This window comes from Staurois parvus, unplaced genomic scaffold (assembly GCF_062004578.1).
Source record: "Staurois parvus isolate SC_StPar_1 unplaced genomic scaffold, SC_StPar_1.0 ptg001176l, whole genome shotgun sequence".
Taxonomy (NCBI): domain Eukaryota; kingdom Metazoa; phylum Chordata; class Amphibia; order Anura; family Ranidae; genus Staurois; species Staurois parvus.
In genome coordinates, this window is record NW_028318972.1 from 50,007 (window position 1) to 72,703 (window position 22,697).

At 49.7% G+C, this 22,697-nt stretch overlaps 1 pseudogene; it reads right to left on the reverse strand.

Moving 5' to 3' along the window:
* Positions 1 to 4,405: 4,405 nt before the first annotated feature.
* On the reverse strand, positions 4,406 to 4,575 carry LOC149438968 (U2 spliceosomal RNA; annotated as a pseudogene).
* Between the last annotated feature and the right edge of the window lie 18,122 nt (positions 4,576 to 22,697).

Sequence of the window (22,697 nt, forward strand, 5' to 3'; positions counted from 1 at the left end):
AAAATAATAGCAGTGTGTTGAAAAAAAGTGAATAAAGCTCAAAATCCTTCCAATAGCTTTTATTTCCATCCACACAAATGCATTGGGAACACGACACATTCTATTCCAAATCACAACATGAAGAAAAATACATCAAATTTGTGTTGTTCCTCTAAAAAAATGGAAGAAAAGTGAATATTAGACGGTTCAAAAAAATTGCAGTGTTTGTATTCTTCTTTACAAACTCAAACATTCACTATATAAACTGAGAAATGTTTGAAGATTTTGCTTTCCTTTGAATGACTTCATGAATATTTGGTTGTAGTCGCACTGTTTCTGAGAACTGCTGTACATCTGTGTTGCATGGAGTCACCCAACTTCTGGCCCCTGTGATCAGGTATTCCAGCCCAGGATGATTGGACCACATTCCACAGTTCTTCTCTATTTCTTGGTTTTGCCTCAGAAACGGCATTTTTGATGTCACCCCACAAGTTTTCTATTGGATGAAGATCCGGGGATTGGGTTGGCCACTCCATAACGTCCATCTTGTTGGTCTGGAACCAAGATGTTGCACGTTTACTGGTGTGTTTGGGGTCGTTGTCTTGTTGGAACACCCATTTCAAGGGCATTTCCTCTTCAGCATAAGGCAGCATGACCTCTTCAAGTATTCTGATGTATTCAAACTGATCCATGATCCCTGGTATGTGATAAATAAGCCCAACACCGTAGTATGAGAAACATCCCCATAACATGATGCTTGCACCACCATGCTTTACGGTCTTCACAGTGTACTGTGGCTTGAATTCAGTGTTTGGGGGTCGTCTGACAAACTGTCTCCGCCCACTAGACCCAAAAAGAACAATCTTACTTTCATCAGTCCACAAAATGTTGCGCCATTTCTCTTTAGGCCAGTCAATGTGCTCTTTGGCAGATTGTAACCTCTTCAGCACACGTCTTTTTCCCAACAGTGGGACTTTGCGGGGACTTCTTGCAGATAGCTTGGCTTCACATAGGCGTCTTCTAATTGTAACAGTCCTCACAGGGAACGTCACACCTTCTTTCATCTTCCTGGAGCTGATTGTTGGCTGAGTCCGCCCCATTTTGGCTATTCTTCCATCCATTCCAATGGTAGTATTTCGCTTTCTTCCACGTCTTTCAGGTTTTGGTTGCCATTTTAAAGCATTTGCGATCATTTTAGCTGAGCAGCCGATCATTTTCTGCACTTCTTTATATGTTTTCCCCTCTCCAATCAACTTTTTAACCACTTGCCTACCAGGCACTTATACCCCCTTCTTTACCAGGCCAATTTTCAGCTTTCAGCGCTGCTGCACTTTGATTGACAATTGCGCGGTCATGCAACATTGTACCCATATGAAATTTTGATCATTTTTTTCTCACAAATAGAGCTTTCTTTTGGTGGTATTTAATCGCCACTGGGCACTTTACTTTTTGCGCTATAAATAAAAAAATTGCAAAAAATTTGAAAAAAAAAAAGTTTAATTGTTTCTTTTATAAAATTTTTCAAACAGGTATTTTTTCTCCTTCACTGATGTGCGTTGATGAGGCAGCACTGATGGGCACTGATAGGCAGCACTGATGGGCACTGATAGGCAGCACTAATGAGGTGGCACGGATAGGCGGCACTGATAGACAGCACTAATTAGGGGTCACGGATAGGCGGCACTAATATGCAGCACTGATAGGCGGCACTGATAGGTGACACTGATGATGGGTACTGATAGACGGCACTTACTGGCATCACTGCTGGGCACTGACCGGCGGCACTGACTGGCACAACCCCTGGGCACTGACTGGTGGCACTGTGGCAGCACTGCTGGGCTGCACTGGTGGGTGGCACTGGTGGGCAGCACTGGTGGGTGGGCACAGGTGGGTGGCACTGGTGGGCACAGGTGGGTGGCACTGCTGGGCACATGTAGGTGGCACTTCTGGGCACAGGTAGGTGGCACTGCAGAGTAGCACAGGTGGGTGCACTGCTGGGCACAGGTGGGTGCACTGCTGGGCACGGGTGGGCGGAGCTAGTGGGCGCACTGCTGGGCGGAACTTGCGGGTGGCACTGCTGGGCACCGATCATCAGGGCACTGATCATCAGTGCCCTGATGATCGGTGCCAATCCCCGCTCTGACAACTGCCGGTTCTCGGCAGTACTTTCCTCACGATCTGACAGCGTGAGGAAAGTGCAGCCGAGAACCGGCACTTGCATTTCCCTGCGATCAGCGTGTCATTGGACACCGCTGATCACGTGGTAAAAGGCCGCTGTGATTGGCCTTTTACGACATCACGTGATCAGCTGTGTCCGTAGGACACAGCGATCACGGAGATCGCCGGGTGCGCTCCCCCTGGGGCGCGCAGGAGAGCGCGTTCTGGGAGGACGTCATATGGCGTCCACCCAGAACTGGCCAGCCGCAGTGAAGCCGTCATTCGGCTATCTGCGGTCGGCAGCTGGTTAATCAAGGTACGCTTTTCTTCTGAACAATGTCTGGAACGACCCATTTTCCTCAGAATTTCAGAGAGAAATGCACTGTAACCAGCATGTACAACATTTGCTGCCTTCCTTCCTTAAATAAGGGCAATAATTGCCACCTGTTTTTCAAAGAATGAATGACCTCACTAATAGAACTCCACACTGCTATTATTTTGAACACAATGAGTGATTTCAATGAGTGATTCAATGACACAGAATCAGCAGCATGCATGTCATGACTGTTGGGTCTGTTGGATTTCTATTACTCTACTACACCTGCTAGGAAATTATTTGCCATGTAGAAATATCATTTCTACCAAAAACAGCGATTGATCCGGTTAGTGATGTCTGACTGCTATTATTTTGAACACAACTATATATATATATATATATATATATATACACACATACAGCTTCTCCCAGAAGTGAATCCCCCCCTCACATGTTTGTCAATATTTGATTCTATCTTTTCATGTGACAACACTGAAGAAATGACACTTTGCTACAATGTGACGTAGTCAGTGTACAGCTTGTATAACATGGAAATTTGCTGTCCCCTCAAAATAACTCACCGCCATTAATAACTAAACTGCTGGCAACAAAGGTGAGTCCACCCCTAACTGGCACGGTCCAAATTGGGCCCAATTAGCCATTTTCCCTCCCCGGTGTCATGTGACTCCTTGGTGTTACAAGGTCTCAGGTGTGAATGGGGAGCAGGTGTGTTGAATTTGGTGTTATCGCTCTCACTCTCTCATACTGGTCACTGGATGCATGGCTGTCATCCCAGAAGGAAGCCTCTTCTAAAGATGATGCACAAGAAAGCCGCAAACAGTTTGCTGAAGACAAGCAGACTAAGGACATGGATTACTGGAACCGTCCTGTGGTCTGATGACACCAAGATAAACTGATTTGGTTCAGATGGTGTCAAGCGTGTGTGGTGGCGACCAGGTGAGGAGTACAAAGACAAGTGTGTGTTGCCTACAGTCAAGCATGGTGGTGGGAGTGTCATGGTCTGGGGCTGCATGAGTGCTGCCGGCACTGGGGGGTCACAGTTCATTGAGGGAACCATGACTGCGAACATGTGCTGTGACATACTGAAGCACGGCATGACCCTCCGGAGACTGGGCAGTATTCCAACATAACGACCCCAAACACACCTCCAAGACCACCACTTTTTTTTTTTTTTAAAGTCCGTGAACGTGCGAAAAATGAAAAACCCGTAAGTGTAAAAAAAACGTGCAAGTGCAAAACACCAACACAAAAAGTGCACTTAGGGGTGTGCTTTGTCCACCCCCTGAAGGGGTTGGATCTCTACCCTGATCCCCCGGGGCACGAAGCTCCTGACAGGGACAAGGTTCCCATTTGGTCCACCTAGCCAAAAGGCCTGGCGGACCCCGTTCCTTGTGGCCAGCCGAAGCCAGCCACCAAGTACTTGGTAAGGGGGCTCTCCCGAAGAGAAAACCCCCTAGGGACAGGGGAGGAAGGAACCAAAAGGCCACACATCCTCCCCATAGACTTCAGGGTAGGCCCGAGGACCCACACCCTCCATCCTGTGAGAAAAAAACACACAAAAGTGAAAAAGTGACAAACGTGGGAGGTAAAATAAATAAAAATAAATAAAAAAGTGGCCGTGCAATTGTGCACTGGCTAGGCCCTGAGGCTCGTAGCAAAAATTGCCCAGGACTTAGCCAAAAGGCCTAGCCCTAAAAGGTGCAATGCAAGAAAAGTGTTTGAAACAGTGACCATGTGCACTTTCACACATTGGGGTCCCACACCCAAGTGTTACTAAGAGCACCACTGAGGTGACCACTCTCAGGGGTCACTGGTTCGCGGACTCTCTGCCTCCCTGGCCAGACAAGGTAGATCCATTTAAACCAGGAGGAACTGGGCCCCTCCGGATTTCCAGGGGGAATTAGTCCCGGGCCCCAGCAGCCTGTGGGCGCCTTGGTTTCTGTTCCAGCCTGTACTAACCATCAGGACCTCCATCCTACCAGCAGCGGTACTGTACAACCAATCATCCCTGCAAGCAGGAATGATGGTGGAGCGCCCCTACTGGACACTGATAGGAACAGATACTACACTTGATCTTAGCCAAAAGGCTGAGAACTAGAGATGAGCGAATTATTCAAAAATTCGATTCGGCTGATTCGCCGAATTCGCGGAATAAATTCGATTCGAGGCGAATATATTCGCTGCGAATTTAACTTATAAAAAGGGTGTTTCTAGGCTTCAGAGAGCCTTTATATTAGTGCAGAACACTGTACCTTTAATTTAAATGCCCTTGGAGTCTGCTGGGGAAGAGAAATAATACTGTCAGTCAGTATGACATGCAGATGAGTGCCGTCGATCTTAGAATCACCGCACACTTCACTCATTTGGGCAGTCACGGGGCCAAAACCAGAGTGTGGAGCCACAGTGTGGCGGTGGAGGCAGCAGCAATGGGAGGCCATACAGCACCCTATGACAAAATGGAACCCACCAGCAGTGTGAGGAGACCTGAAAGTGGCACATGGCAGAGTGTGGCGATGGAGACAGCAGCAATGGGAGGCCGTACAGGGACCCATGACACACTCTGGACCTGGCAGCAGCATGAGGAGGCGGTACAGGGGCCCATGGCAGATTACGGGCCTGGCAGCAGCAGTGGGCGGGCGGTGGATGCAGCAGTATTCGGAAGCCAAACACAGGCCTCGGTTAAAAAGCGGAAGCCGTCAGCAGCGTGAGCAGACGACAGAGGCACATGGCGCAGGGTGGCGGTGGAGGCAGCAGCAATGGAAGGCCATACAGCACCCTATCACAAAATGGAACCCACCAACAGTGTAAGGAGACCTGAAAGTGGCACATGGCAGAGTGTGGCGATGGAGACAGCAGCAATGGGAGGCCGTACAGGGACCCATGAGAGACTCTGGACCTGGCAGCAGCATGAGGAGGCGGTACAGGCGGTACAGGGGCCCATGGCAGATTAAGGCCTGGCAGCAGCAATGGGAGGCCCGTAATCTGCCAGCACCCTATGACAAAATGGAACCCTGGGCTGGGGCAGGCAGAACCGCCGTATCTTTATCACGGTTTTCCCAGGCCACCGAATGGCGACGCTGCATATGCTGACGCAACGCTGTAGTCCCAACATGGGCCCCCTGGCCACGCTTGACTTTCTGGCCACATAGTCGACATACGGCTACGTTTACTTCCTCGGGCGGCTTGACGAAAAATTGCCACACCGCCGAGTAGGAAACTTTGCCCCCGCTACTCCTCACTGGCTGACTGCTACTTCCTCCGTGCACACCGGCACCACTACTGGCCGTGGTGGTAGGCTGCAGTGGAGCTGGTGCTGTACTCCGTGGCCGTTTGCCTCCACTGACACTGCTGCGACCCTGCTGCCTCCTGGGCAACCCACCGACTGTTTTGCTCGCTGGCAAGCTGGCACCCTCTTCTCCTGATGATGCGGAAGCAATAGCCTGATGACGACGAGGCTGCCAAGTGCGATCAGCCTCATCATCATCAATTAGGGTCTCCGCGTCACTACTAGCCCCCTCGGCTGCGTGTGGGTCAGGAGACAGACCTGTCTCTAGACCGGCTAACGAGCCACTCTCCTCGCCACTACTTCTTTGCCTGGCTGCTGAAGAGGCAGATGTCTCCCCCCGTTCCTGACCGCCCTCTGTTAGCTCTTCCTCACTGTACAGTGGGGCTGAGCCCACAGCATGCGATACTTCGCTTGGTGAGGGAACACCAAAGGACAGGGGCAGGTAGAGGACACGTGATTTCAGTGGGCTTGCTCCCGGGCTATGCCAACTAACGGTTGTGTCTGACGTACCCACCGACCGTTGGCTGTAGGTGTCAGAGGTGACCTGGGAAGAGGAAGACGACCGAGTCAACCAATCAATGACGGCAGGGTTGTCGGTGGAGACACGACCGCTGGATGACACCGGGAGCACTGGCCTCTGGCTGCGACTAGTGCTGCCTCGACCCCTTCCTCTGCTGCCACGTCTGCTCGCTCCTGAAACATTGCCTCCTCTGCCACTCCTCTGCGTGTTGTCTGACATACTCTTTAATTCAATAAGCACCCCAAACATAAAAAGGGATTTAACTCTTTGAACGTACAATAGTGGTTGTGAAGCAGAAAGTAACGATTCTGTGTCCCTGAGTAACGATTCTGTGTCCCTGAGTAACGATTCTGTGTCCCTGAGTAACGATTCTGTGTCCCTGAGTAACAATTCTGTGTCTGTCCCTGAGTAACGATTCTGTGTCCCTGAGTAACGATTCTGTGTCCCTGAGTAACGATTCTGTGTCCCTGAGTAACGATTCTGTGTCCCTCAGTAACGATTCTGTGTCCCTCAGTAACGATTCTGTGTCCCTGAGTAACAATTCTGTGTCCCTGAGTAACAATTCTGTGTCTGTCCCTGAGTAACAATTCTGTGTCCCTGAGTAACAATTCTGTGTCCCTGAGTAACAATTCTGTGTCCCTGAGTAACAATTCTGTGTCTGTCCCTGAGTAACAATTCTGTGTCCCTGAGTAACAATTCTGTGTCCCTGAGTAACGATTCTGTGTCCCTGAGTAACGATTCTGTGGCCCTGAGTAACGATTCTGTGGCCCTAAAGTCTCTGTGGCCCTAACTCTGTCCCTAATATAGACAGGTCTGTCTCTCTTGAATGACCGGAGGCTAATGGAGAATTCTAAGATGGTCGCGATTTATAGCTCCACCATTACACAGTGCTGGCTGGCTGGCTGCTGATTGGCTAATGCGATCACATGTCATGAATGAATGCATTATGGGTCAGCGCGCCTTGTCTGCGCGCCTTCCCAGAGATCCCCGCTCCGTCGCCACACATGTCGCCGCCATTTTTGGGAAAATTCGATTCGTGCATCTGAAGTTTGCTAATTTTCGGATTCGGCGCGAATCGAATTTTTCCTAATCTTCGAAACGAATTCCACTTCATCATGTTGGATTCGCTCATCTCTACTGAGAACCTCCAAGACCACCACTGCCTTGCTAAAGAAGATGAGGTAAAGGTGATGGACTGGCCAAGCATGTCTCCAGACCTAAACCCTATTGAGCATCTGTGGGGCATCCTCAAACGGAAGGTGGAGGAGCGCAAGGTCTCTAACACCCACCAGCTCCGTGATGTCGTCATGGAGGAGTGGAAGAGGACTCCAGTGGCAACCTGTGAAGCTCTGGTGACCTCCATGCCCAAGAGGGTTAAGGCAGTGCTGGAAAATAATGGCGGCCACACAAAATATTGACACTTTGGGCCCAAATTGAACCTTATCACTTAGGGGTGGACTCACTTTTGTTGCCAGCGGTTTAGACATTAATGGCTGTGTGCAGGGGTGGGCTGACAACTCATGGAGCCCCCAGGCAATAGAGGATCATGGGGCCCCTGTGTCCTTTCCCAAACTCAAAAAAGCCTATGAAAAAGGTACCAGTGGCATCTCATGGGGTCTCCTACTGACCCCGGGCCCTCGTGCCCGAGTTTCCAAATGGTCAGTCCGCCCCTGGTTATAGTGTATATATACTTTTACATTATTAAGTATATATACCAGGGGTGGACTGACCATTTGGAAACTCGGGCATTGCCCGAGGGCCCAGGGTCACTAGGGGGCCCCATGAGATGCCCCTGGTACCTTTTTCATAGGCTTTTTTGAGTTTGGGCAAGGACACAGGGGCCCCATGATCCCCTATTTCCCGGGGGCCCCATGAGTTGTCAGTCAACCTCTGATATATACACTATACTATATACAGTATGTGTGATTGGACGGATATTGATTGGATTGTGTAGGTTTGTCCTCTGTATAACATCATTTCATGAAATATTAATGCATGAACACACGTGTTACAGAGTGTATTTTACGGAACGCACAAGGGGCCCAATTTTCCAACCATTTACCGGTTTGGCATGAACGACTCAGGACGATCTGTGACCAGATGTTATCCGTAGCTGACATTAACAACTGATCGAATTTTAAACATTTGTAAACGTGAATCCTCTGTCTATGGGCCGCCTGTACAGTAAAACTTGATGAATTCCATGGAGCAGTCGGGATGATGTTATTATTGCCGTGTGATAAAAGCCAAAAACTCCCCCAAGCCTCCAGAGAGCCGAACCATGCGCCTATATGGACATGCTTTGCGAGGGGTGAGAGGGGCCCCGGCGAGGAGCTGTCACCATGAGATGTACGGGAGATCCATGGGAAGAATTCGTGACTCTGGACTGCTTCTGATCTGTACAAGGTGATTGCGTGTTCTTTACATTTAAAGTCAGGGGGTGTAAATGTTATTATGGGGGATTATTCCTCTGTCCCAGCAGAGCGATCTGGAATGTAAACGAAGATTCATTATATAGGAAACAGGAAAAATAGATACTTTTCAAAAATATTTCGAATTTTACGGCCGCTGTTGAGCTTTGATGAGTCTAACTTCGACTTTTAGGCCTCATGCACAGAGGGCGTTTACTTGGCTTTCCCGAACGCCTTTTTGCTGGCAGGACAAAAACAACATCAAAAATGCGCCTAAAGCTGCGTTTTTCTAAATGGGCCTAGGCGTGATTTCATTTTTTTGGGCAGAATAATAAAATAAATCTGAGCTCAGGCCTGCCCTTCAGTCTTGCACAGTTATATCGGCTCCTCTCCTGGACTGAAACGGCTTACTCTGATTTCACCGTACGCTGTGAGCTTCTCACAATGTGCATTAGAACCTGCAGCCAGTTAGATAGAGCTCCGCCTTATTTCCTGGGTGGGGGATTTCAATTCTTTCAATCATATAGGCTGAGAATCAGGGGCGGACTGACCATTTAGGCACTCAGGCACTGCTAGCGGGCCCGGGTTGAGTAGGGGGCCCCATGAGATGCCCCTGGTACCTTTCATAGGCTTTTTTGGGGGTGGTTTGAGTGTGGGAGAGGACACAGGGGCCCCATGGTTTCCTATTGCCCGGGGGCCCCAGGAGTTGTCAGTACGTCCCTGCTGAGAATCAAATGTGGGCATTACCCAGGGTGGTCTGCATACAAATATAGACTGACATTAGCCCATCAAGGCATTTTGATATTTGCATAACTCCACCCAAGAGCCAGCCTACTTCTTGCTTTAGGGCCGAGAGGATTACTCAGGCGGGGTTCTGTGATGTTCTCAGGAAGCTATGTACAGCATCCTGTCAGCCCTTCTGGGAAAGCTTTCCACAAGATTTTGGAGTGCGTTTGGAATTTTTGCTCATTCAGTTAAAAGAACAGTTGTGAGGTCAGGTACTGATGTTAGATAAGGAGACCTGGCTACTGATCAGTGTTTCAACTCATTCCAAAGGTGTTCAGTAGGGTTGAGGTCAGGACTTTGTGAAGGCCACTTAAGCTCCTCTACACCAAACCCATCAAACCGTGTCTTTATGGAAATGATGGATGAGAAGACCTGGCTCATTTCAAGTCATCCTCAAGGTGTTCAGTAGGGTGGAGGTCAGGGCTCTGTGCAGGACTCTTGAGTTCTTCCACACCAGATTGGTCAAACCTGGCCTTTTATGGTGATGTTGAGATCATTGAGGAGACCTGGTTCACCATCGGAGTTCCAATTCATCCTAAAGGTGTTTAATAGGGTGGAGGTCAGGTCTCTTGAGTTCTTCCACACCATATTGTTGAAACCATATCATTATGGAAATGTTGGATGAGAAGACCTGGCTTGTTCCAATTCATGCCAAAAATGATCTTTTGAGTTAAGTTCAGGGCTTTGTACAGGTCACTCGATGTCCTCCACACCAAACTGGTCAAACCATGTCTTTATGGAGCTGGCTTTGTACAGAGGGGCTCAGTCATGGTGGAAAAGAAAAGGGTCTTCACCAAACTTACCTCAAAGTTGGAAGAGTGCCATTGTATAAAATGCCTTTGTATGATGTAGTATTAACAGTGCCCTTCACTGGAGACACCTGAATACAACCATTTGGAGGGGCGCCCACCAACTCTTTGGTCATATTGTAGGTGTTATGGTCAGGTATCCACCAACATTTAGCCATATACCCTACCCCAGGAATTTATTCAATTTGTAGATAGGTAGGGCTCTGGTGGGTTTCGATCTGAAGCAGAGTGTAGTCAAATAAAACCTATTTTAAGTAATTTGTTAATTATTCTGTTTTGTCCATGGATCAACATTTCCATTGTATGAACTAGTCTGATCACTCTTGTTTTGACAATGGCTACTGGCTGACTTTTGAGACAACCAACAGCAAACTAGTGAAGAGGACTGGAATTCTGATAGTTATATTGATATTGTTTCAAGGGAACACTTGCACCAGTTGTGTCCATAATTCAACATTTCCAATGTATGAACCAGTCTGATCCCTCTTGTTTTGACTTTGGCCAGTCTACTGTGGACCTCTGAGATAACCAAGAGTAAACCAAAGAAGAGGACTGGAATTCTGACATTTTATATTGATATTGTTTCAAGGGAACGCTTACACCAGTTTTGTCCATAGATCAAAGTCTCCATTGTATCAACCACTCTGATCCCTCGTTTTTGACACTGGCCAGTCTACTTGTTGACATCTGAGACATCCAAGAGCAAACCAGCGAAGAGGACTGGAATTCTGATAGTAATATTGATATTGTTTCAAGGGATGCTTCCACAAGTCTTGTTCAAAGATAAACGTATGAACCATTTATGAACTAGTCTGATCCCTCTTGTTTTGACTTTGGCTAGTCTACTGATTGACATCTGAGACAACCAACAATAAACCAGTGAAGAGCAGTGAAATTCTCAGTTATATTGATATTGTTTGAAGGGAACACTTGCATACATTTTGTGAACAGGACTGGAATTTTCACAGTTATATTGATATTGTTTGAAGGGAACTCTTGCACCAATTGTGTCCATAATACAACATCTCAATTGTATGAACTAGTCTGATCCCTCCTTGTTTTGACTTAGGCCAGTCTACTGTGGACCTCCTGAGATAACCAAGAGTAAACCAGAGAAGAGGACTGGAATTCTGACATTTATATTGATATTGTTTCAAGGGAACGCTTACACCAGTTTTGTCCATAGATCAAAGTCTCAAATGTATTAACTAGTCTGGTCCCTCTTGTTCTGACACTGGCTAGTCTACTGGATGACATCTCAGAAACCAAGAGTAAATCAGTGAGGAGAACTAGAATTCTGACATTTATATTGATATTGTTTCAAGGGAATTCTTGCACAAGTTTTGTTCATAGATCAGCATCTCCATTGTATGAACCAGTCTGATCCCTCTTGTTTTGACAGTGGCCAGTCTACTGGTTGACATCTGAGACAACCAACAGCAAACCAGTGAAGAGGACTGGAATTTTCACAGTTATATTGAGAGTTTCAAGGGCAGCTTGCACCAGTTGTGTCCATAATTCATCATCTCCATTGTATGAACCAGTCTGATCCCTCTTGTTTTGACAGAGGACAGTCTACTTGTTGACATCTGAGACATTGAAGAGCAAACCAGCGAAGAGGACTGAAATTCTGACAGTTATATTGATATTGTTTCAAGGGAACACTTGCGCAAGTTTTGTTCATAGATCAGCATCTCCATTGTATGAACCAGTCTGATCCCTCTTGTTTTGACACTGACCAGTCTACTGGTTGACATCTGAGACAACCAACAGCAAACCAGTGAAGAGGACTGGAATTTTCACAGTTATATTGATAATTTCAAGGGCAGCTTGCACCAGTTGTGTCCATAATTCAACATCTCCATTGTATGAACCAGTCTGATCCCTCTTGTTTTGACAGAGGACAGTCTACTTGTTGACATCTGAGACATTGAAGAGCAAACCAGCGAAGAGGACTGAAATTCTGACAGTTATATTGATATTGTTTCAAGGGAACACTTGCGCAAGTTTTGTTCATAGATCAGCATCTCCATTGTATGAACTAGTCTGATCCCTCTTGTTTTGACACTGACCAGTCTACTGGTTGACATCTGAGACAACCAACAGCAAACCAGTGAAGAGGACTGGAATTTTCACAGTTATATTGATAATTTCAAGGGCAGCTTGCACCAGTTGTGTCCATAATTCAACATCTCCATTGTATGAACCAGTCTGATCCCTCTTGTTTTGACAGAGGACAGTCTACTTGTTGACATCTGAGACATCAAAGAGCAAACCAGCGAAGAGGACTGAAATTCTGACGGTTATATTGATATTGTTTCAAGGGAACACTTGCGCAAGTTTTGTTCATAGATCAGCATCTCCATTGTATGAAGCAGTCTGACCCCTCTTGTTTTGACACTGACCAGTCTACTGGTTGACATCTGAGACAACCAACAGCAAACCAGCGAAGAGGACTGGAATTCTCAGTTATATTCATATTGTTTCAAGGAAACGCTTGCACAGGTTTTGTCCATAGATCAACATTGTATGAACCATTTATGAACTAGTCTGATCCCTCTTGTTTTGACACTGACCAGTCTACTGGTTGACATCTGAGACAACCAACAGCAAACCAGCGAAAAGGACTGGAATTCTCACAGTTATATTGATATTGTTTCAAGGGAACACTTGCACACGTTTTGTTAACAGGTCAGCATCTCAATTGTATGAACTAGTCTGATCCCTCTTGCACTGACACTGGACCAGGGGCGGACTGACAACTCATGAGGCCCCCGGGCAATAGGGGATCATGGGGCCCCTGTGTCTTTGCCCAAACTCAAAAAAGCCTATGAAAAAGGTACCAGGGGCATCTCCTGGGGCCCCCTACTGACCCCAGGCCCTTGGGCATTGCTTGAGTTTCCAAATGGTCAGTCCACCCCTGCACTGGACAGTATACTGGAGGACATCTGAGATAGCCAAGAGTCAATCAGCGAAGAAGACTGGAATTCTTCTGACAATTACATGGACATTGTTTCAAGAAGATGCTTGCACCAGTTTCCAGAATACTAGGAAAAGAAAATGTGCCTGGAGAGGAAGAACAGCTTGATGTCTTATTCTCAGTAAGCCTTCAAGCCGCTTCAAGAAAACTGCTCTGCCTTGGCTGGCTTTCATACGAAGCGCTCTGTTTATTTTCCATAGGAGAATACGCTTTGCTGTCCTCTGTGTAATGTCATGTTCTGGAAGAATGAAAAGGGAAGGTGAAAAAATAATACAATGCAAATCTTTGTAGAGTTACGCATCTATGACAAAGGAGCCCGTGCCGCTCCAGCTGTTGTCACAATACATATGGCAGCATCACATTGTATAACTGGTAGATCAGTGTATTGAAGCTCTTAAAGAGGCCCTGTCACCAAACTGTTCATTTTTAACAAAACTCTTCTCATAAGATTTTAAATGCATTTAAAGGCTAAGTTTGCTTTTCTGGAAAAAGTAATAAATGTACAAATTTTTGCAGGAAAAAAAATGTGCACTTATTATTTGTTGCACAAGAGCCCAGAGAGCCTTGCACCCACAAACAGTGGATTGCGGGTACAATGTTGGGCTTTCTGCCCATAACTCTGTACGGCCTTTCTGTTGAGGACATGTCAGTGAACTATGAGGGTGCTCATCTGTGCTCTCGCAATTCATCGACAACTACATGCCATCTGCTGCGGTGGCAGGCCGGACTTGTAGTTTTCTCATACACAGATCACTGTGCAGGGCTCCACCATTTTCAAATGTGGCAGAGAGAGGAACCCCCACCCGCTGTCACGAGGCGCCGGGAAGGGGGGGGGGAACAAAGGTGCTGGAATATCATACATGTTAGACCTTAAATATAAGTGTAACATGCTCCAAAGGGTGAACCCTTGTCTCTGCACCCCCCCCACCCCCCACCCTTTCATCTTAGCAGTCAGCAGCAGAGACAAGGACAGAACTCCTCTGCCAGATCCTGTGTTTCTCGGTGCAGCTGCAGCACCCCCTTGTCTTTGCCACCCCTGGTCTCAGAATTCAGCTAACTCCAGTCCTCCTCTGGTCCTCCTCCAGACCCTGCACTTTCTGCTTCCAAGCTCCACCAACAGCTTCTACCAGCAGCAGCACAAGGAAAAGGGGTGCATTGAGATGTGAAGGAAGATGGGGGGGAACTCTTGACATCTGACGTAAGGGGGGGTGGGCTGTGTGCTCTGGACATCTAGTCTTAAAGTGTTACTAAACCCCGGACCCTGCATTCACTATATCTGGTCTCCCCAGACCCTGCATTCACTATATCTGGTCTCCCCGGACCCTGCATTCACTATATCCGCTCTCCCTGGATCCTGCATTCACTATATCTGGTCTCCCCGGACCCTGCATTCACTATATCTGGTCTCCCCGGACCCCGCATTCACTATATTTGGTCTCCCCGGACCCTGCATTCACTATATCTGGTCTCCCCGGACCCCGCATTCACTATATTTGGTCTCCCCGGACCCTGCATTTACTATATCCGCCCGCCCCGGACCCTGCATTCACTATATCTGGTCTCCCCGGACCCTGCATTCACTATATCTGGTCTCCCCGGACCCCGCATTCACTATATCTGGTCTCCCCGGACCCTGCATTCACTACATCCGCTCTCCCTGGATCCTGCATTCACTATATCTGGTCTCCCCGGACCCTGCATTCACTATATCTGGTCTCCCCGGACCCCGCATTCACTATATTTGGTCTCCCCGGACCCTGCATTCACTATATCTGGACTCCCCGGACCCCGCATTCACTATATTTGGTCTCCCCGGACCCTGCATTCACTATATCCGCCCTCCCCGGACCCCGCATTCACTATATCCTCTCTCCCCGGACCCTGCATTCACTATATCCTCTCTCCCCGGACCCCGCATTCACTATATCCGCTCTCCCCGGACCCCGCATTCACTATATCCGATCTCCCCGGACCCCGCATTCACTATATCCGCTCTCCCCGGACCCCGCATTCACTATATCCGGTCTCCCTGGACCCTGCATTCACTGTATCTGCTCTCCCCGGACCCTGCATTCACTATATCCGCTCTCCCCCGGACCCCGCATTCACTATATCCGCTCTCCCCGGACCCTGCATTCACTATATCCGGTCTCCCCGGACCCTGCATTCACTATATCCGCTCTCCCCGGACCCTGCATTCACTATATCCGGTCTCCCCGGACCCTGCATTCACTATATCTGGTCTCCCCGGACCCTGCATTCACTATATCCGCTCTCTCCTGACCCTGCATTCACTATATCCGCTCTCCCCGGACCCTGCATTCACTATATCCGCTCTCCCCGGACCCTGCATTCACTATATCTGGTCTCCCCGGACTCTGCATTCACTCTATCTGGTCTCCCCGGACCCTGCATTCACTATATCTGCCCCCCTGGACCCTGCATTCACTATATCTGCCCCCCCCTGGGCCCTGCATTCACTATATCTGCTCTGCCCGGACCCGGCATTTACTATGCCCCATCGTTGGTGTCATTGGGAGTAATTGTGCCCCATAGTTGGTGTCATTGGGACTAATTGTGCCCCATCATTGGTGTCATTGGGAGGAATTGTGCCCCTTCGTTGGTGTCACTGGGGGGAATTATGTCTAATTGTTGGCATCAGTAGATGAAATAGCGCCCCAAGGGCCTGATAAAAGCAAGCAAAGGGCCACATCCAGGCCCCGGGCCACAGTTTGGAGACGCCTGTCCTACAGGATAGTGTAATACAACAAAATACCAACTTTTTTGGGCTTATACCAAGTGTGTTTACAAATACATGACATCACTTCCTGATTTTTATTCTGTCATACAAGATTTTTTCGTAACTTTAGTAACCTCTTCACTTTCGATATGAGACGAACATTCCAAAAAAAAAATAAAAAAATGGACGATCATTCTTTTGATATTCTCATTGTGTGTATGGGGCTTTACAGATACAACCGGCCCCCTGAGAGCAACCAAGATGCTAATGCGGTCCGCAATGTCTGACACCCTCTGCTTTAGGGTTTCGGATTAGAATTACATGAAATGTTTCTGTACCAATAATCAGCATCCTCCACAGTCCCCTGATGTACATCATAAACTCCTCCATAAACAGAGTGAAATTTTATTTTTATGTATTTTAATTTTCAAAGAAAAATTGTTACAATGTATCCCGACCCTCCTCACTACACAAGAAACAGACACTGCCAAGAGCATGAGATAATTCCTTCTTCGCCCGCTATGTCCTACGACTGTAATCTGGAGATGAACCATTCCAAAAATCCTGCAGTGTAACATCCAGGGGTGTGTGCGTCTCTGGGGGTTTCAGCAGAATTTTTTCGCTATCGTTCTCTACAATAATAAAAATGTGCGTCACGCCTGCTGTCCTCCAGAAACCTCTTTGTGTCTGTAAAGCTGCCAACATTTTCAAATACATTTTGTAAAGATTGAAGCCCAGTCATTAAAGTGTTACTAAACCCCGGACCCTGCATTCACTATATCCGCTCTCCCCGGACCCTGCATTCACTATATCCGGTCTCCCCGGACCCAGCATTCACTATATCCGGTCTCCCCGGACCCTGCATTCACTATATCCGGTCTCCCCGGACCCCGCATTCACTATATCCGCTCTCCCCGGACCCTGCATTCACTATATCCGGTCTCCCCGGACCCCGCATTCACTATATCTGGTCTCCCCGGACCCTGCATTCACTATATCCGATCTTCCCGGACCCTGCATTCACTATATCTGGTCTCCCCGGACCCCGCATTCACTATATCCGCTCTCCCCGGACCCTGCATTCACTATATACGCTCTCCCCGGACCCCGCATTCACTATATCTGCTCTCCCCGGACCCCGCATTCACTATATCCGCTCTCCCCGGACCCCGCATTCATTATATCCGCTCTCCCCGGACCCTGCATTCACTATATCCGCTCTCCCCGGACCCTGCATTCACTATATCCGCTCTCCCCGGACCCTGCATTCACTATATCAGCTCTCCCCGGACCCCGCATTCACTATATCCGGTCTCCCCGGTCCCTGCATTCACTATATCGCTCTCCTCGGACCCTGCATTCACTATATCCGCTCTCCCCGGATCCTGCATTCACTATATCGCTCTCCCCGGACCCCGCATTCACTATATCCGGTCTCCCCGGGCCCTGCATTCACTATATCGCTCTCCCCGGACCCTGAATTCACTATATACGGTCTCCCCGGACCCTGCATTCACTATATCCGCTCTCCCCGGTCCCCGCATTCACTATATCCGGTCTCCCCGGACCCCGCATTCACTATATCGCTCTCCCCGGACCCCGCATTCACTATATCCGCTCTCCCCGGACCCTGCATTCACTATATCCGGTCTCCCCGGACCCTGCATTCACTATATCCGGTCTCCCCGGACCCAGCATTCACTATATCCGGTCTCCCCGGACCCTGCATTCACTATATCCGGTCTCCCCGGACCCTGCATTCACTATATCCGGTCTCCCCGGACCCCGCATTCACTATATCTGGTCTCCCTGGACCCTGCATTCACTATATCCGGTCTCCCCGGACCCTGCATTCACTATATCCGCTCTCCCCGGACCCCGCATTCACTATATCTGGTCTCCCCGGACCCCGCATTCACTATATCCGCTCTCCCCGGACCCCGCATTCACTATATCTGCTCTCCCCGGACCCCGCATTCACTATATCCGCTCTCCCCGGACCCCGCATTCATTATATCCGCTCTCCCCGGACCCTGCATTCACTATATCCGCTCTCCCCGGACCCTGCATTCACTATATCCGCTCTCCCCGGACCCTGCATTCACTATATCCGCTCTCCCCGGACCCCGCATTCACTATATCCGGTCTCCCCGGTCCCTGCATTCACTATATCCGCTCTCCCCGGACCCTGCATTCACTATATCGCTCTCCTCGGACCCTGCATTCACTATATCCGCTCTCCCCGGATCCTGCATTCACTATATCGCTCTCCTCGGACCCTGCATTCACTATATCCCCTCTCCCCGGGCCCTGCATTCACTATATCGCTCTCCCCGGACCCTGAATTCACTATATCCGGTCTCCCCGGACCCTGCATTCACTATATCTGCTCTCCCTGGTCCCCGCATTCACTATATCCGGTCTCCCCGGACCCTGCATTCACTATATCCGCTCTCCCCGGACCCTGCATTCACTATATCGCTCTCCCCGGACCCTGCATTCACTATATCCGCTCTCCCCGGACCCCGCATTCACTATATCCGCTCTCCCCGGACCCTGCATTCACTATATCCGGTCTCCCCGGACCCTGCATTCACTATATCCGGTCTCCCCGGACCCCGCATTCACTATATCCGGTCTCCCCGGACCCCGCATTCACTATATCCGGTCACCCCGGACCCAGCATTTACTGTATCCGTTCTCCCCGGACCCCGCATTCATTATATCCGCTCTTCCTGGACCCCGCATTCACTGTATCCACTCTCCCTGGACCCCGCATTCACTGTATCCGCTCTCCCCGGACCCCGCATTCACTGTATCCGCTCTCCCCGGACCCCGCATTCACTGTATCCGGTCACCCCGGACCCCTATTCACTATATCCGTTCTCCCCGGACCCCGCATTCATTATATCCACTCTCCCCGGACCCCGCATTCACTCTATCCGCTCTCCCCGGACCCCGCATTCACTACATCCGCTCTCCTCGGACCCTGCTTTCACTATATCCGCTCTCCCCGGACCCTGCATTCACTATATCCGCTCTCCCCGGACCCTGCATTCACTATATCTGGTCTCCTCGGACACTGTATGTTATTACAAAATATGTGAAAAATATTATATAAAAAACACATTTCAACATGCAGTATATATATATTTATTGAAATAAATTTTGAAATATATTGAATACGGCCAAAACTGTAGTATTTCAAATATATGTGAATATATTTGAGAAGAATATTTTTAAAATATATTTTTCTTCCATGTGGGAATGGCAGCCGTCCCAACCTTTAACCAGCCTTAGCAGTAAGGCGCACATGGAAGGGCAATTCACATCGCAAACAAAGGATTTCCCAGCAACACTTACCAACCAGCCTGCAAAACAACCAATTTTGCCCTGTCTAACAGTTTGCATGAGAAGAGCTCATCAAAGTTCTGCTTCTCCTTTTCACAGTACAGTCACAGGCTGGGGGCGGGTCCAGGATGACCTGGGCTCAGAGGAAGTGGGCTGAATGATGCTGGTCATCAGAGGACATCTAATGGCAGAAAAATCCCAACCATGGCACCACCTGCCTGGAGTTTGCATGTTCTCCCTGTGTGTGGGTTTCCTCCGGGTACTCCAGTTTCCTCCCACACTCCAAAGACATGCTGATAGGTGAATTGGCTCCTGTCTAAATTGTCCCTAGTATGTGTATGTATGAATGTGAGTTAGGGCCCTTAGATTGTACACCCCTTGAGGGTTAGGGACTGATGTGAATGTACAATATATATATGTAAAGCGCTGCGTAAATTGACGGCGCTGTACCTGAAATAAATAAGAAGCCAAAGCAGAGTGACAGAGAGATGAGCTCATCAAAGTTCTGCTTCTCCTTTTCACAGTACAGTCACAGGCTGGGGGCGAGTCCAGGGTGACCTGGGCTCAGAGGAAGTGGGCTGAATTATGCTGGTCATCAGAGGACATCTAGTGGCAGACAAAAAGTACTGCAGGTGAAATCTCTGAATTGTAGGGGGACATTCCAAACAAAAGCTGGTCTTGGCATTTTACCTTTTAATGGTTATTCATGTTTTTTTTTTTTTTTGGCTAAAGTTTGAGAAAGGAGCCCCGGGCTCTTCATTCATTTAAAAAACAAACTGCTTTGGTTTTATATACTGAATCCAAAATGTGTGGTTAGATCTTGAGTCGTCCCACGCCAGTCGCAGCTGGTTTATGATCAATGCACATCTCACTATCAATAGCACGATCTCTATCACGTCTCTGACGGCTGCAGGATATAAGTGTCAGCGAAGAGCCCCGGGAGTCAGGAAACTGCCGTCCTCAGCAGGCGCTATTTTCGGGTGGGGCTATAATTAGACACAATATCATGAGCACATTCTGATCTTAAAGATGCGGGTGAGAGCGCTGCCGCTTCCTGCCACCCACCATCTCCCAGATGGGATTTAAAGGGATATTCCACTTACAGTGTAACGTTTGTAAATCCTTCAGATCAAAATAATGTCTTGTGTTTGATGGTGTAATAGCAAATCATACATTTCACCCAAAACGCCTCTAACAGGGTGACAACACTGCAGCTGAATGCAAAGAAAACAAACAGAGGGAGCACCGGCCTAGGGCATTACCTTAACCACTGCCAGTCCGGACACTTTCACCCCCTTCCAGTCCGGACACTTTCACCTCCTTCCAGTCCGGACACTTTCACCCCCTTCCAGTCCGGACACTTTCACCTCCTTCCAGTCCGGACACTTTCACCCCCTTCCAGTCCGGACACTTTCACCCCCTTCCAGTCTAGACACTTTCACCCCCTTCCAGTCCGTACACTTTCACCCCCTTCCAGTCCGGACACTTTCCCCCCCTTCCTGTCCGGACACTTTCCCCCCCTTCCTGTCCGGACACTTTCCCCCCCCTTCCTGTCCGGACATTTTCCCCCCCTTCCAGTCCGGACACTTTCACCCCCTTCCAGTCTAGACACTTTCACCCCCTTCCAGTCCGGACACTTTCCCCCCCTTCCAGTCCGGACATTTTCCCCCCCTTCCAGTCCGGACACTTTCCCCCCCTTCCTGTCCGGACACTTTCCCCCCCTTCCAGTCCGGACACTTTCACCCCCTTCCAGTCCAGACACTTTCCTCCCCCCTTCCAGTCCGGACACTTTCCTCCCCTTCCAGTCCGGACACTTTCACCCCCTTCCAGTCCGGACATTTCCCCCCCTTCCAGTCCGGACATTTTCCCCCATTCCAGTCCGGACACTTTCCCCCCCTTCCTGTCCGGACACTTTCCCCCCCTTCCAGTCCGGACACTTTCACCCCCTTCCAGTCCAGACACTTTCCTCCCCCCTTCCAGTCCGGACACTTTCCCCCCCTTCCTGTCCGGACACTTTCCCCCCCTTCCTGTCCGGACACTTTCCCCCCCTTCCAGTCCGGACACTTTCCCCCCCTTCCAGTCCGGACACTTTCCCCCCCTTCCAGTCCGGACACTTTCCCCCCCTTCCAGTCCGGACACTTTCCTCCCCCCTTCCAGTCCGGACACTTTCCCCCCCTTCCTGTCCGGACACTTTCCCCCCCTTCCTGTCCGGACACTTTCCCCCCCTTCCTGTCCGGACATTTCCCCCCCCCCTTCCAGTCCGGACACTTTCACCCCCTTCCAGTCTAGACACTTTCCCCCCCTTCCAGTCCAGACACTTTCCCCCCCTTCCAGTCCGGACATTTTCCCCCCCTTCCAGTCCGGACACTTTCCCCCCCTTCCTGTCCGGACACTTTCACCCCCTTCCAGTCCAGACACTTTCCTCCCCCCTTCCAGTCCGGACACTTTCCTCCCCTTCCAGTCCGGACACTTTCACCCCCTTCCAGTCCGGACATTTCCCCCCCTTCCAGTCCGGACATTTTCCCCCATTCCAGTCCGGACACTTTCCCCCCCTTCCTGTCCGGACACTTTCCCCCCCTTCCAGTCCGGACACTTTCACCCCCTTCCAGTCCAGACACTTTCCTCCCCCCTTCCAGTCCGGACACTTTCCCCCCCTTCCTGTCCGGACACTTTCCCCCCCTTCCTGTCCGGACACTTTCCCCCCCTTCCTGTCCGGACACTTTCACCCTCTTCCAGTCCGGACACTTTCCCCCCCTTCCAGTCCGGACACCTTCACCCTCTTCCAGTCCGGACACTTTCCCCCTCTTCCAGTCCGGACACTTTCACCCTCTTCCAGTCTGGACACTTTCCCCCTCTTCCAGTCCGGACACTTTCCTCCCCCCTTCCAGTCCGGACACTTTCCTCCCCCCTTCCAGTCCGGACACTTTCTTCCCCCCTTCCAGTCGGGACACTTTCCCCCCCTTCCTGTCCGGACACTTTCCCCCCCTTCCTGTCCGGACACTTTCACCCCCCTTCCTGTACGGACACTTTCCCCCCCTTCCAGTCCGGACACTTCCCCCCCTTGCAGTCCGGACACTTCCCCCCCCTTGCAGTCCGGACACTTTCCCCCCCTTCCAGTCCGGACACTTTCCCCCCCTTCCAGTCCGGACACTTTCACCCCCCTTCCTGTCCGGACACTTTCCTCCCCCCTTCCAGTCCGGACACTTTCCTCCCCCCTTCCAGTCGGGACACTTTTCTCCCCCCTTCCAGTCAGGACACTTTCCCCCCCTTCCTGTCCGGACACTTTCCCCCCCCTTCCTGTCCGGACACTTTCCCCCCCTTCCTGTCCAGGCCAATTTTCA